Genomic DNA, 13,991 nt, shown 5'->3' with positions numbered 1-13,991 from the left:
GGACGTGGAACGTCACCTCTCTGGGGGGAAGGAGCCGGAGCTTGTGCGGGAGGTGGAGCGTTACCAGTTGGATCTGGTTGGGCTCACCTCTACACACAGCGTCGGCTCTGGAACCTTACTTCTGGATAGGGGTTGGACTCTATTCTTCTCCGGAGTTGCTCAAGGTGTGAGGCGCCGGGCGGGTGTGGGGATACTCACAAGTCCCCGGTTAGGTGCTTCGTTGTTGGAGTTTACTCCAGTGGACGAGAGGGTCGCATCCCTACGCCTGCGGGTTATGGGGGGGGGAAACTCTGACTGTTGTGTGTGCTTATGCACCCAACAGCAGTTCAGAGTATACGGCCTTCTTGGAGACCCTGGAAAGAGTCCTGTATGGGGCTCCTGAAGGGGACTCTTTAATCTTACTGGGAGACTTCAACGCACATGTGGGCAATGATGGAGACACTTGGAGGGGCGTGATTGGGAGGAACGGCCCCCCTGATCTGAACCGGAGTGGTGGTTTGTTACTGGACTTCTGTGCTAGTCATGGATTGGCCATAACAAACACCATGTTCGAACATAAGGATGCTCATAAGTAGGGCTGTGCAATTTAATCGATCTTGCGATATATATCGATATTTAATTTTCCGAGAAAGTATCGATATTTCAGCCGCGGGTATCGATACATTAAGTCTGATAACTGTGTTCGTTATACTCGCGTCCAGGAGAGAAGCTTTAAAAAGGAGACTAATTGAGTCTCTGAGAATGTTCAAATGTATACTTTAATTAATAAAAAGCGCGGTAATGTTACAAGCAGAAGATGGTTCAGTCATAAAAACAGCTGTGTTCTGGCTCTCGTGAGCGAAGGGAAGAGAGCGAGCTCCACCTTTCCAGCTGTTAAATATCCTCTGCTGAATCCTCCCTGTGGGCCGGATGGCGCTGCTGGGGATCGGCCCTCCACGTCTCCAATGTTCGTTGTTGCGCATTACAGAGGATTCAGACATTGCACATTCAATATATAAATAAACACGCATTTTCTCCTCCTTATCTCTTTCATGACTTTTCATTTAATACATTTTAAACGCTGTAATCAATACTCCAAAAATACCTCACGGCTGGTATCATTTCCGGTAGTTCCGAATGTTGTCTCATGCTACCCACGTCTGTAAACAAACGTATTCAAATAAACTGTACCTTCATTTAATATTCAGCAATACTAATATCTCGACGTCTATAGTTGTAGTGTTGAAATCAGTAGGTTTCGGTGTGCAACACTCCGTGTCATATCGCTACTAAATTCACCTCTATAGGAAATTGTATATTAGCCACATGCTAAATGCTAACCGGAGATGAAGGATTTTCAGAATAAAAGCTCAACAACTGGTTGTACACAACAACTTCTGGTTTTTCAGTATAAAACAGCATTTAAACTGACGGTATGTTTATGGTACTTTATGCCATCAAAACATTGATTTTAATTTCTAACAAGTCCCATTCAAATCCCCCCGTGTTCCGCCACCTGCTGCACCATTCTCCATTGTCCATTGTGATACTGCACTTTACAGCTAGAGTTTGCACTGTTTCAATAAATGAAAATTTTTTCTCACCACATCTTTTGATTCATTTTGTCCAGCATTTGCAAGCTGGAGACTCTCTGTCAGAGCCATATATTGTATAATGGATGCTTTCAGTTTTCAGTTGAATTAATTCAATCCAAGTCAATGGAACACTCACAAGATGTCACCAAAATCCCACTGTCCCTTTAAAATCTTTCAGAAAATGATATAAGTGTATCGAATTATATCGTATCGAATCGTATCGTTGGCTGAATATCGTGATATATATCGTATCGTTGGCTGAATATCGTGTATCGTATCGTATCGTGAGATTAGTGTATCGCCACAGCCCTACTCATAAGTGTACGTGGTACCAGAGCACCCTAGGCAGAAGGTCCATGATCGATTTCGTTATCGTATCATCGGACCTGAGGCCGTATGTTTTGGACACTCGGGTAAAGAGAGGGGCGGAGTTGTCAACTGATCACCATCTGGTGGTGAGTTGGGTCGAGTGGCGGGGGAAGCCTCTGGATAGACCTGGTAAGCCCAAACGTGTAGTTCGGGTGAACTGGGAACGTCTGGAGGAGGCCCAAGTTCAGGAGGCCTTCAATTCGCACCTCCGGCGGAGCTTTTCGGGCATTCCTGTGGAGGTTTGGGACATTGAACCAGAGTGGTCGGTGTTCAAAGCCTCTATTGCCGAAGCCGCGGCGGGGAGCTGTGGTCTCAAGGTCCTAGGTGCCTCAAGGGGCGGTAACCCTCGAACCTCCTGGTGGACACCGTTGGTCAGGGAAGCCGTCTGACTGAAGAAGGAGGCCTTCAGGGATTTGTTATCCCGGGGGACTCCCGAGGCAGTTGCAAGGTACCGACAGGCCCGAAGGGCAGCAGCCTCATCCGTGGCCGAGGCAAAGCAGCGGGTGTGGGAGAAGTTCGGAGAAGACATGGAGAAGGACTTTCGGGCGGCACCAAAGTTGTTCTGGAAAACTGTCCGACACCTCAGGAGGGGGAAACAGGGAACCATCTAAGCTGTGTACAGTAAGGATGGGACGTTGTTGACCTCAACTGATGGAGTGTTAGGGCATTGGAAGGAACACTTTGAGGAACTCCTGAACCCGACAACTCCGCCCTCTATGTTAGAGGCAGAGCTGGAGTATGACGGGGGATCAACACCAATCTCCCGGGGGGAGGTCACTGAGGTCGTCAAACAACTCCACAGTGGCAAAGCCCCGGGGGTGGATGAGATCCGCCCGGAAATGCTGAAGGCTCTGGGTGTTGAGGGACTATCATGGTTGACACGTCTCATCAACGTTGCGTGGAAGTCGGAAACAGTACCGAAGGAGTGGCAGACCGGGGTGGTGGTTCCCCTTTTTAAAAAGGGGGATCAGAGGGTGTGTGCCAATTACAGAGGCATCACACTACTCAGCCTCCCCGGGAAAGTTTACTCCAAGGTACTCGAAAGGAGGGTCAGGCCGATTGTCGAACCTCAGATTGAGGAAGAACAATGCGGATTCCGTCCTGGTCGTGGAACGACGGATCAGCTTTTTACTCTCGCAAGGATCCTGGAGGGGGCCTGGGAGTACGCTTATCCGGTCTACATGTGTTTTGTAGACTTGGAGAAGGCGTATGACCGAGTTCCCAGGGAGTTACTGTGGGAGGTGCTGCGGGAGTATGGGGTGAGAGGGTCTCTACTCAGGGCCATCCAATCTCTGTACTCCCAAAGCGAGAGCTGTGTCCGGGTCCTCAGCAGTAAGTCGGACCCATTTCCGGTGAGGGTTGGCCTCCGCCAGGGCTGCGCTTTGTCACCAATCCTGTTTGTAATATACATGGATCGGATTTCGAGGCGTAGTCGTGGGGGAGGGGGTCTGCAGTTCGGTGGACTAAGGATTGCACCACTGCTTTTTGCAGATGATGTGGTTCTAATGGCTTCATCGGTCTGCGACCTTCAGCACTCACTGGATCGGTTCGCAACCGAGTGTGAAGCGGCTGGGATGAGGATCAGCACCTCCAAATCTGAGGCCATGGTTCTCAGCAGATAACCGATGGACTGTCCACTCCAAGTAGGGAATGAGTCCTTACCCCAAGTGAAGGAGTTCAAGTATCTCGGGGTCTTGTTCTCGACTGAGGGAACAATGGAGTGTGAGATGGGCCGGAGAATCGGAGCAGCGGGAGCGGTACTGCAGTCGCTTTACCGCACCGTTGTGACGAAAAGGGAGCTGAGCCAGAAGGCAAAGCTCTCTGTCTACCTGGCCATTTTCGTTCCTACCCTCACCTATGGTCATGAAGGATGGGTCATGACCGAAAGAACGAGATCGCGGATACAAGCGGCCGAGATGGGTTTTCTCCGCAGGGTGGCTGGTGTCTCCCTTAGGGATAAGGTGAGAAGTTCGGTCATCAGGGAGGGACTCAGAGTTGAGCCGCTCCTCCTTCGCGTCGAAAGAAGCCAGTTGAGGTGGTTCGGGCACCTAGTTAGGATGCCACCTGGGCGCCTCCCTAGGGAGATGTTCCAGGCACGTCCAGCTGGGAAGAGACCAAGGGGTAGACCTAGGACCAGGTGGAGGGATTATATCTCTTCGCTGGCCTGGGAGCGCCTTGGGATCCCCCAGTCAGAGCTGGTTGATGTCGCCAGGGAAAAGAAAGTTTGGGGCTCTCTGCTGGAACTGCTACCCCCGCGACCCGACCACGGATAAGCGGGAGAAGATGGATGGATGGATGGATTAAGTGTAAGGAAAAGCATTGTGTTTGCCAACCACACCATTTATTCCACCAACGTTCTCTTTTAGTATCCAAAGTGAAATCATATGGTTTTAAATCTTAACTCTTTTAATTACACAGGAAAACAACCGGATTAAGTTATATAATTAAAATAACGGCAGATGGAGCTTTAAACTCATGGAGCTAAGACTAGCTTGATAAACTAGCCAATGCTCAATTCTGCCAGCAAAATCGATGGTCTAGAGCAGGGGTGTCCATACTACGGTCCGGGGGCCAAATGCGGTTTGTTTAAACTTAAAGAGTGAAACATCTGCCACCTGTTGTTATTATTAATGTTGGTTGAAAGCAACAGGAACTAAGAGTTAAGAGGAAACTGTTTAGGCATGACTGTCAAATATTACATTACATTGCATTTAGCTGACGCTTTTATCCAAAGCGATTTACAATAAGTACATTCGACCAGGAAGACACAACCTTGAAGAAAACAGAATCATATAAGAACATCAGGTTTCAAAGAGCCAATCGTTTCAAGTGCTACTCAACTGGCTTTAGATAAGCCAGTCCTTTATTAGTATATAAGTGCTTTGTTAATAGTTCTATCGCTCGAGGTGGAGTCGAAAGAGATGAGTTTTCAGTCTGCGCCGGAAGGTGTGTAAGCTTTCTGCGGTCCTGATTTCAATGGGGAGCTCATTCCACCATTTTGGAGCCAGGATAGCAAACCCACGTGTTTTTGCTGATGGGAACTTGGATCCCCCTCGCAGCGAGGGTGCAGCGAGCCGTTTGGCTGATGCAGAGCGTAGAGCACGTGCTGGGGTGTACGGTTTAACCATGTCCTGGATGTAGGAGGGGCCAGACCCATTCGCAGCATGGTACGCAAGTACCAGTGTCTTGAAGTGGATTCTAGCAGTTACCGGAAGCCAGTGGAGGGAGCGGCGTGGTGTGGGAAAATTTTGGAAGGTTGAAGACCAGACGAGCCGCTGCATTCTGAATGAGCTGCAGAGGTCGGATGGCACATGCAGGTAGACCAGCCAGGAGGGAGTTGCAGTAGTCTAGGCGTGAGGTGACGAGAGCCTGGACCAGAACCTGCGTCGATTTCTGGGTCAGCTGGGGGCGTATCTTCCTGATGTTGAAAAGCGTGTATCTGCAGCAGCGGGTTGTAGCAGCGATGTTTGCAGTGAAGGACAGGTTGTTATCTAGGATCACACCCAGATTCCTTGCAGTCTGGGTCGGGGAAACAACAGAGGGGCCGATGTTGATAGTTAGGTCAAGAGAGGGACAATCTTTTCCCGGAAGGAAAAGCACTTCAGTTTTGTCAAGGTTGAGCTTGAGATGATGAGCGGACATCCACTGAGAGATGTCAGCTAGACAAGCAGAGATGCGTGCGACGACCTGGGTCTCTGAGCGGGGAAAGGACAGAATTAATTGGGTGTCGTCAGCGTAGCAGTGGTATGAAAAACCATGCGGGCTAATGACAGATCCGAGCGAGTTTGTGTACAGGGAGAAGAGGAGAGGACCAAGAACAGAGCCCTGAGGGACCCCTGTTATATTAAAACATTATGCAAACTGACAGTAGCCATTGAAGAGGGCATAGGAGGAAACATAACATTTCAAATAGAGTTTGCTTGGATGTGTCATTGGCCGTTTGCCCAAACATGCATTGGCCAATATTAGTAGGCTATATCATGGACCTTAAGTGTAATTCGAGACAGCAGAGAGCCCATTGTAACGTACAGACTTGGCAAAGGTTATTTAATAGAAATTAAATCTAAAGACATCCCTCCCGTGATTGTCAGCTTTATTTATATATTTTCTACTTGTATAAAGGAAAAATGCAACATTTATAAGGGGGTTTTGTCCTGCTGACTGCGGCCAACCACATCCATTTGCCCTTGAAGTCCAAATAAATATTGCTTTGCTTTTCTCTTTTGTCATAGTTGTCTTAAGTTCACCTCAAGTACATGGCAAGGACTTTAGCCTGGACATAAGCCTTCCTCTCTGAAGTGAGCACCTAAAATATCAAACTGGAGCAGTCACTTATTATAATGCTTACCCTCTTCCAGGGTTTCCGCTAGGATTTTTTCTCGCCGGTCAAATGTCCGGGCAGAATTTATTTTACCGGACTAATTTGAAACTTACCGGTCATATTTCAATAATAATAATAATAGTTGTGTAGCAGAGTTTCCGTTAGCAGGTAATTACCGGACTATGAGCAGATATGCTTCAGTTTAAAACTCAGTTCACGGGGCTCATTTTTATATTGCTTCAGTTTATAATCGTAACAGATCGAAAAATTCAGATTCATTTTTCAATAAATGATTCCACAAACAACATAATTATTACATTCAAACAAACTACTTGTAGTAGATAACGTACATTATTCAGAAGTTTACATCAACTTTGAATAATAACACGGGAGAAACGGATCCTCTCTTTTCCCCTCTCCCTCTCTCTCTCTCTCTCTCTCTCTCTCTCTCTCTCTCTCTCTCTCTCCCCCTCTCTCTCCTGACAGCCCGTCAGTTTCTCATGCAGCTCCTGCAGCTCGCTAAACAGAGGGCGGGGCTTCAGGTGATTATGCAGAGCTGCGTGTCTCGGTCAGACTCAGCAGCTGATCTGATCTCTCTCTCGCGTCCGGTTACACTTCACTCGCGTTTATGTCCATATCGATCAGATCCAGCTCTCCTGATCGGCCTTTATAGAGAGCACCGATCAAACTATTAAGAGTGAATATCGGCCGATAATGACCGGCGGCCGATCGATCGGAGCCTCCCTAATTATTACCAGACATTTTGACCGTCAGGTTTTGAATTTACCGGTTTTTTATAAATTTTACCAGCTAAAAACCGGTAATTACCGGCTAACGGAAACCCTGCCCTCTTCATCCTTTTTTAAGTGGACACAGAACAACTGTCAGCTAAAGTGAAATTAAAAACAACTAGGTTAATTAGGGTATTTGCAGCTTATAGCTCACAAACCTATACCTGACTGTTGCTACCAGCGAAATGAAAGTCTACGCACAGCTAATAGGCGAATGTGCTTTTTTCTCCAGGCTGCTTCCAGATGTCTCCCGTCTTGTTTTTGTGAGCCTGCTCTGGTTGACCAAAGCAATGACATCTAACAACAACAGCAATCCGAGTAACAGCCTTGCGATCAATAAAGCACATATTGTAGCTGGAGGGGGAAAGGGGTGAGGAGCGTGCGGGGGCGTGGGCGGTACCACTATCACTTTAATGGTCACATTGTGAAAAACATGTTGGCTTACACAGTCAACTTTAAACGCAATGTGAATCTGAAACGGAATCTTTGACTCCCTCATTACAGCATTATGTTATTATCTGGGTTTTTCCAGTCTGGTGTTCTCCCAGTAACTTTGTCATGTTCTGACCTCAAAGCATGTTCACTTTACCCTTTGTTTCCTTATTACATTACAGAAAGCATTCGACAATGTTTCGGGACAATTTATGATTTGCATTTTGCAGATACTCAGTTGTCTCTAAATTAATTTACAAACTGTCAGTGCATAGATGGCACATAGAAAGAGTATTCTCTCTCCCATAGGATGTTTTTGTAGATATCACCTTAATGTTCGTTGTTGCATCAGAAATTTGTCAAGTCTATTAAAAGAAAGAGGCCTTTTATTTTTCATGAGCTGATAACAGCTGCATCATACATATATGTTTTGTTCTCTTGGGAGACTGTAGTCTTACCTGAGCTGTGGTAAAGCCGCACTGGAAATCCCTGATATGCTGATGAGGGTTTAAAAAAGGAATAGCTCATATAATGGGGTGATCCTGGGTGACTTATCCAAATCCCTCACTCATCTTCTTTTATTGCTGTTCACTTTGTCCCCTGTGACCGCCCCACACATGGTGGGTGAGCAACAGCGGAGAAATCCTGAGTGTACTGCCTGTTAATTTGATTTGCTCAGGTTATGTCTCACGGGTATATAGACAGCCATATCAGGAACACATTTTGTGAGTGCAGACTTCAAGTGTAATAATCACCAATAACTTGACGCATCAAGAAATATTGTTGAGCTTAACTTAATGTCAAGGGAAACATAGGACAAAGCATAACAATTGTTACCAACCTCTGAGGAAAATATGGGACCAAAATAACAAAAGAGGCTGCTGAAGCACTTTCATTTCAACATTGAATTTTATTCATTTATATTTTAATAGTTTACAAAAAGATAATGGGACAGCAAAAAAGCTACAGGGTCTCCTACATGCAAAAACAATAAACAAAACACTCCCACACCAAAAAACAACCTAGTCATTTGTCTTAATGACCAAACAAAAATACAGTAATAAGCTTCCTAACTAACCACAGAAAAGGGGAGAAAGGAGATACAACAAGGCTTCCCAAAAGATACCAAGACTAACACAATTGTGCGTTTATAGCTATATGAAGGTACTTATTGGAAACTGTTTCACCAGTTACCAGCTGACAAACATCAGCAGCAACAACAGACAGCTCAGTGGGCAAGCTGCCACTTTCTCTCGATACACAGCTCTAGTTCAGATCTCAAACACCGGGAGAGAGAGACTGCAGACCGCTAGCACAAAGAGACTAAAAGAAAGTCCGTTCACTTAACAAGTCTCTTAATAGTTTTTTTTATTTTATAGTCATTGAAGGCAAATGATTAGCTAATGGTTAAACTGATGTAACCACAAGAACCTAGATGGATAAGACGGGAAATGTAGTTTGCATACAGAACTATTCATTTGCACGAGCAAATATGTTTCGACGGACCTATAATGTTGTATTGTTTTAAAATATACTGTATACCAAGAAACTACAATATTACTGGCGAGTAGCACAACGTTGATACTTCTCAATAAGCAACACTTAGTTACTCCCTATTTGCTTCATGCTTATACAGCACAAAATGATAATTTTAAGTATAAGGCACAAACCAGTCCACAAGGGGGATTACAATGGACCTGTTTTATTTCTGGCTGGAGACCTTTTATTCACATCCTTTTTCTTTTTCAGATCTCCAAAGATTAAATATCCATTTAGCTGATGGCAAATAGTTTGAGATGACAGTTAATGTTCTGAGCCTTATTGTTATGTTTATATAATTACACTTTTTGAGGGATTTGTCGGCGTGAGATGATTTTTCTTTATTTCTCATTATATGCTTTCATTTAATAAATTAATCCTTTTGCAACATATCTGCCTCATCCAATTACATTCTTCTTTGCACGACTAGTGTTCAATTTGTCATTGTGGCATATCTCTTACTCAACTTTTAAATTAGCAACATGACTTTTAATTCCAATCAGCAACTATAATAAAGGACAATTACAATACTTCATAATAGTAATCTGCCATTCATGTAAACACTGCATTTTTTTAAAATGAAGAAATACAGAAGATGCAGTTTAATGTTTTACCTACAGACACAGGATTTTTTTAATATATATAAATAAACTTGCCTTGCTTTAAAGAAAAAAATAACATATAGTTTACACACAGAAGATATTTCAGTGATTTATTTGTTCCGTCTAGAATGGTCCAAGTTCCCGGTATGCAGCCTATGCATATTGCATGTTTTTAATCAGTTCTGTGACAGAGCTTAACAAGTTGCGGTATTGAGCTGTTTAGTGGTTATTGATTAAAGTCACCTTCCAGTCAATGGCCATCACCAAGCCATGTGTTTCAGGTTGAAAATGTTGACATCAACAAACAATGACTTCAACAAACACCATATAGTAATTACGCTGTAACATGAAATGGGTTACCAAAAATGGCTTTACTTTTAATGGCATTATAGTAAATAAACAGTGTGCTTCTGTAATGTTATCAATGCTGCTGGCAAAATAAATAATGTAAATTATTTATTAGCTGTTGATATGAGGTAAAATAATGATTTCCACTAATCAATCATTTAAGTTGGCTGAAAATCAATCATGCATAAGTCAAATTGAACCTAAACAAACAAAAAGACTCCAAATAAAATAGCTGTAGTTTTCCTTTGGGGATCAAATCAGGCCAAGAGAGACTGAATGTTCCTTAACGACCTTTCTACAAACTTGAACATATTCACTGGGGCTTACATGTGGAACAATGTTATCTTTAGCCCTGAATATGAATGCAAACATTACTGAGGAAGACGTCCCTTCAAGGGAGATTTTAAATGCAACCCAAAACTGGCTAGTTTAATTAAATCTGTACGAATATAATATGACTCTGCTCAGTTTCTGCTCCAGTGAGGGTGTGTGTTTGAGCTTCAGTTTGTGTGCGTGTGTATGCCAGGGTATGCAAATGTAATTCTGCATGTCTCACTGCTTATACATGTGCTGTCTTACAAAAGGGGCCTTTATTTATAAGAGGTATTTTGAAACTGGATCTCTCTCAGTTTAGATGGCTAGCAGCGTCTATAATGATTGACATGAGTGTGTAAATAAATCAGTAAAGGTCAGAAACTCATCCACTCCAGAAGCACAATTAGAGCCCATCGTGAACTATGGGGTCTCTAGAGTAGCAGGGCAGTGTGCCCCTGACCCTCGCCCCCCTGTTTCCCACCAGCAGAGTGTCGGAAAACCCAAGCAGAGAGAATCTGAGTGGGAGGCACATTCAATGGGATGCTCTCACACTGTTTACCATCTTTCAAACAGCGCAGTGCCAGACTGGGAGTGGTGTTGACATATGCAGCGGGATTCTCTTCTGCTGTTAGCGCCTCGCTGACACATCCTGTGTATGAGTCATGTGTTGCCTGATAGTTACTTTATGGAGTTTAGCGCTTACTCAGAGCTTACAAGAAGTGAAATCCATTCAATATTTAAAAACCTTCCATAGCACACCAGGATTTGGCTGACAAATATGTAAGTGATGAATAATTGAAAGGGAACAATTTACAAAGAGTAGCCACAGCAGAGGTTATGACACTTTCTCTTTGTGTTACTCCCTGTGATTTGAGAGCGAGACACCGAGGTAGAGGCTATGCATGAGTGCTGCTGTGATATTGGCGCGTGCTTGCTTTAAGATATATGCATGTATGCAAGACAAATGTCGCATAACGTACCATCGAGCATCAAGGGCACGAAAGTATTGCTGCTGTTTGCTGGGAAGGTAATTTCACAATGTGGCTGTTGTACAAAATGGTGATATGGTCTTTTGTTAGAATAAATATTGATGAAATCTGAAAGCGAGGTGCTGCTTTCTCCAATTTTTCATTTTCACTCTTTTGGATTTAGTAGGAAGTGGAAAGATAAGACTGCTTCACACTGGCAATTGTTGTTTATGATGCAACAATGATGCAGCAAAAAATGTTTTTCAAGGTGAAATGCATAATACAAAATGTTTATCACAGCGGGCGACAGAAGCCCTGCCAGGTACTGTTAACATGTACAATCTATATTTCTCTCATTACAAGCCAAGATATCTGCTTGTAAAAGTCTACTGTGAAACCAGTGATGGCGGGAGTCATGGTCCGGTAGATTTATAAGAGACTGAAACGAGAGGCAGAGGTTCTCTTATCTCTTTTTATGTCATTGATTTATTCACATATGGGAATGTGGGACAAAACAGTATTTCATCAGAATGATTAGAACTCAAGAGAAAGATTGAGGCCCTGTGTGTCCTTGTCTTTGCATATTCATGTTGTTGCACGTTGAAAGAATAATTACACATTGATTACCCATGTCCACCACCAAGGACCAATCGTTACTTTGTGAGGAACAAGGAGAATCTATTGAAGCCCACTAGTGTCCGCAGACCCTGAAAGAAAATGATGTCCTTATCGGGTGAAGGATGCTTTGTGATTTAGTACATGTTGAGGATGGTAATAAGGATTTTATAATGAACATTTAGTGCTACATAATTTCTAGTCAAACAGGGACATTTTTTAACCATGTTCTTTTTTTTGTAGTCATTTGTTTAATCTAAGGAAATGTAAAGCAGAAAGGTCAAAAAAGTCAAAAATACAATTAAACTGAACCTTCCTTTTCAATTAATAAAGCAGCATTTACTGTATGAATAGCCTGGGTATGCATTTCACCATCTGTTAGGTGAGGTGAGCCATGCTGCAAAGGAAGCAGCACCCTGGTGTAAAAATGCAAACTTCTGACACCGGTCACACTTCAGGCATTTGCAATTAAAAAGTTGTTTATCATAGCCTCCAGTCATTGTATTGCAAAAGCATAGCAATGAGCTTTAATCAGACTTAAGCAGTGCCAATAATTAAACTATCTGGGTGAAAGATGATAGCCACTGCTGCTTTTCACTATTTGCTGTAAGTCACCTGCTGTGCTTCACTGAATAATTAAAAGCTTTATTAATTACTATGAAACGGTTAGGACCATTAGCTGTAAGGGAAAGGTATCACCTTTTTGATTTTATTTAGGGTGATCATCAAACATTTAATATTGCGTTCTTGAACAAGTAAGTGGGTCAGACTTCAACAGATACTGGATGATGGGCCAAAGCAAGCTTAATGGAGAGGATTTACTCTTAATACATAACAATGTGGGCAGTGTTACAATTACACATTTAGATTTGTTTTAAACATTTAACAGATCAGTTATAACTTGTATTTGTTGCACTTTAAAGGTCCTGGAAGGCAGGTATTGCTCTCATTGTGGTTTCTTCCCTCCATCAGAGGATCCCTATTTTTAGCCTGTGTCTTTGCAACCTCACTTTATCATGATACTCAGCAGGGGTTCTCTCCGAGCCAGTATTCCTCAATACTTCTCTTCTCCTCCTGCTGTTCTACCCTCCGGATATCTATTTATTTTACCTGGCACACCCTATATTCCTCACACCATCCTCTCACCTTCACGCCTTCAACAGAATGACTTCTCATGCTCATCATTTACGGCTGGAACTCAAACTGCACACTGAAAGCCAACCGCATGTGTTACTCACCATTTTCTAAACCATTGGGCTGTGTTTGACCAGTGTCATGATTCAAACATGTGTAAGCATTAAATAAACCTTAGTGATAGTTTGTTGGGTGTTGTTTTTCAGCAGCACATGGCTGCACATATGTTCTTACTTTATGCTTTCAGGCTCGAAAATGACATGCCCAAAACAAAGGACTACAACTTAACTTCTAAAAGGGTTATATGAATAATTTCTTTTATCAAAGCAAGGTCACATCTGTGAGTTGGATGTAGAAGTGTCAGAATCAATAAAGATGTTTCAGTGTCAGAGTAAATCCAGATGGAACATAGTCAAAAAGTGTAAATTCTTGTCTCCGCCCAAATAAAACCCATTACTTATAGTGAAAACCACCCTTGAATGATGGATTAGTAGCCTAAAAGCTTTAGGAATCCAAAGTATAACATAAGTACTCTGTATCAAGATTGAGGCAAAACAAGGGAGAATTTACCTTTTTTAAGAGAGATTTAGCAAAGCTTTGGGCACATTTGGTTCCATCAGTGCCATTTAACCTTTTTCAGGTACCAGTCATCATTGTATAACATTTAATGCTGTCAAAATTATCGCGTTAACGGCGGTAATTAATTTTTTTAATTAATTGCGTTAAAATATTTAACGCATTTAACACATGTGCAGAATGGCACGCCCCATACATCCCACCAGTGGCAGCGCCAGGGTATGGCTGGGGTAGGCCACCCCCATACCAAGAAATGGCTTAGCCCCACCATGAAAAATGATGTTAAAGTAAGCTAAATAAAGTCCGCCAACTCGCGCCGAGAATTGCACAGACAACAGTTAGTAAGATTGATTTCAGTAGCCACTTGTCTGGAAATACCGAAGACCAGAAACGGTTTTGAAAACTTT

Source organism: Pseudochaenichthys georgianus, chromosome 15 (assembly GCF_902827115.2).
Source record: "Pseudochaenichthys georgianus chromosome 15, fPseGeo1.2, whole genome shotgun sequence".
Taxonomy (NCBI): Eukaryota; Metazoa; Chordata; class Actinopteri; order Perciformes; family Channichthyidae; genus Pseudochaenichthys; species Pseudochaenichthys georgianus.
The sequence above is the reverse complement of the archived record's forward strand: the minus strand, read 5'-3'. Positions refer to the sequence as shown.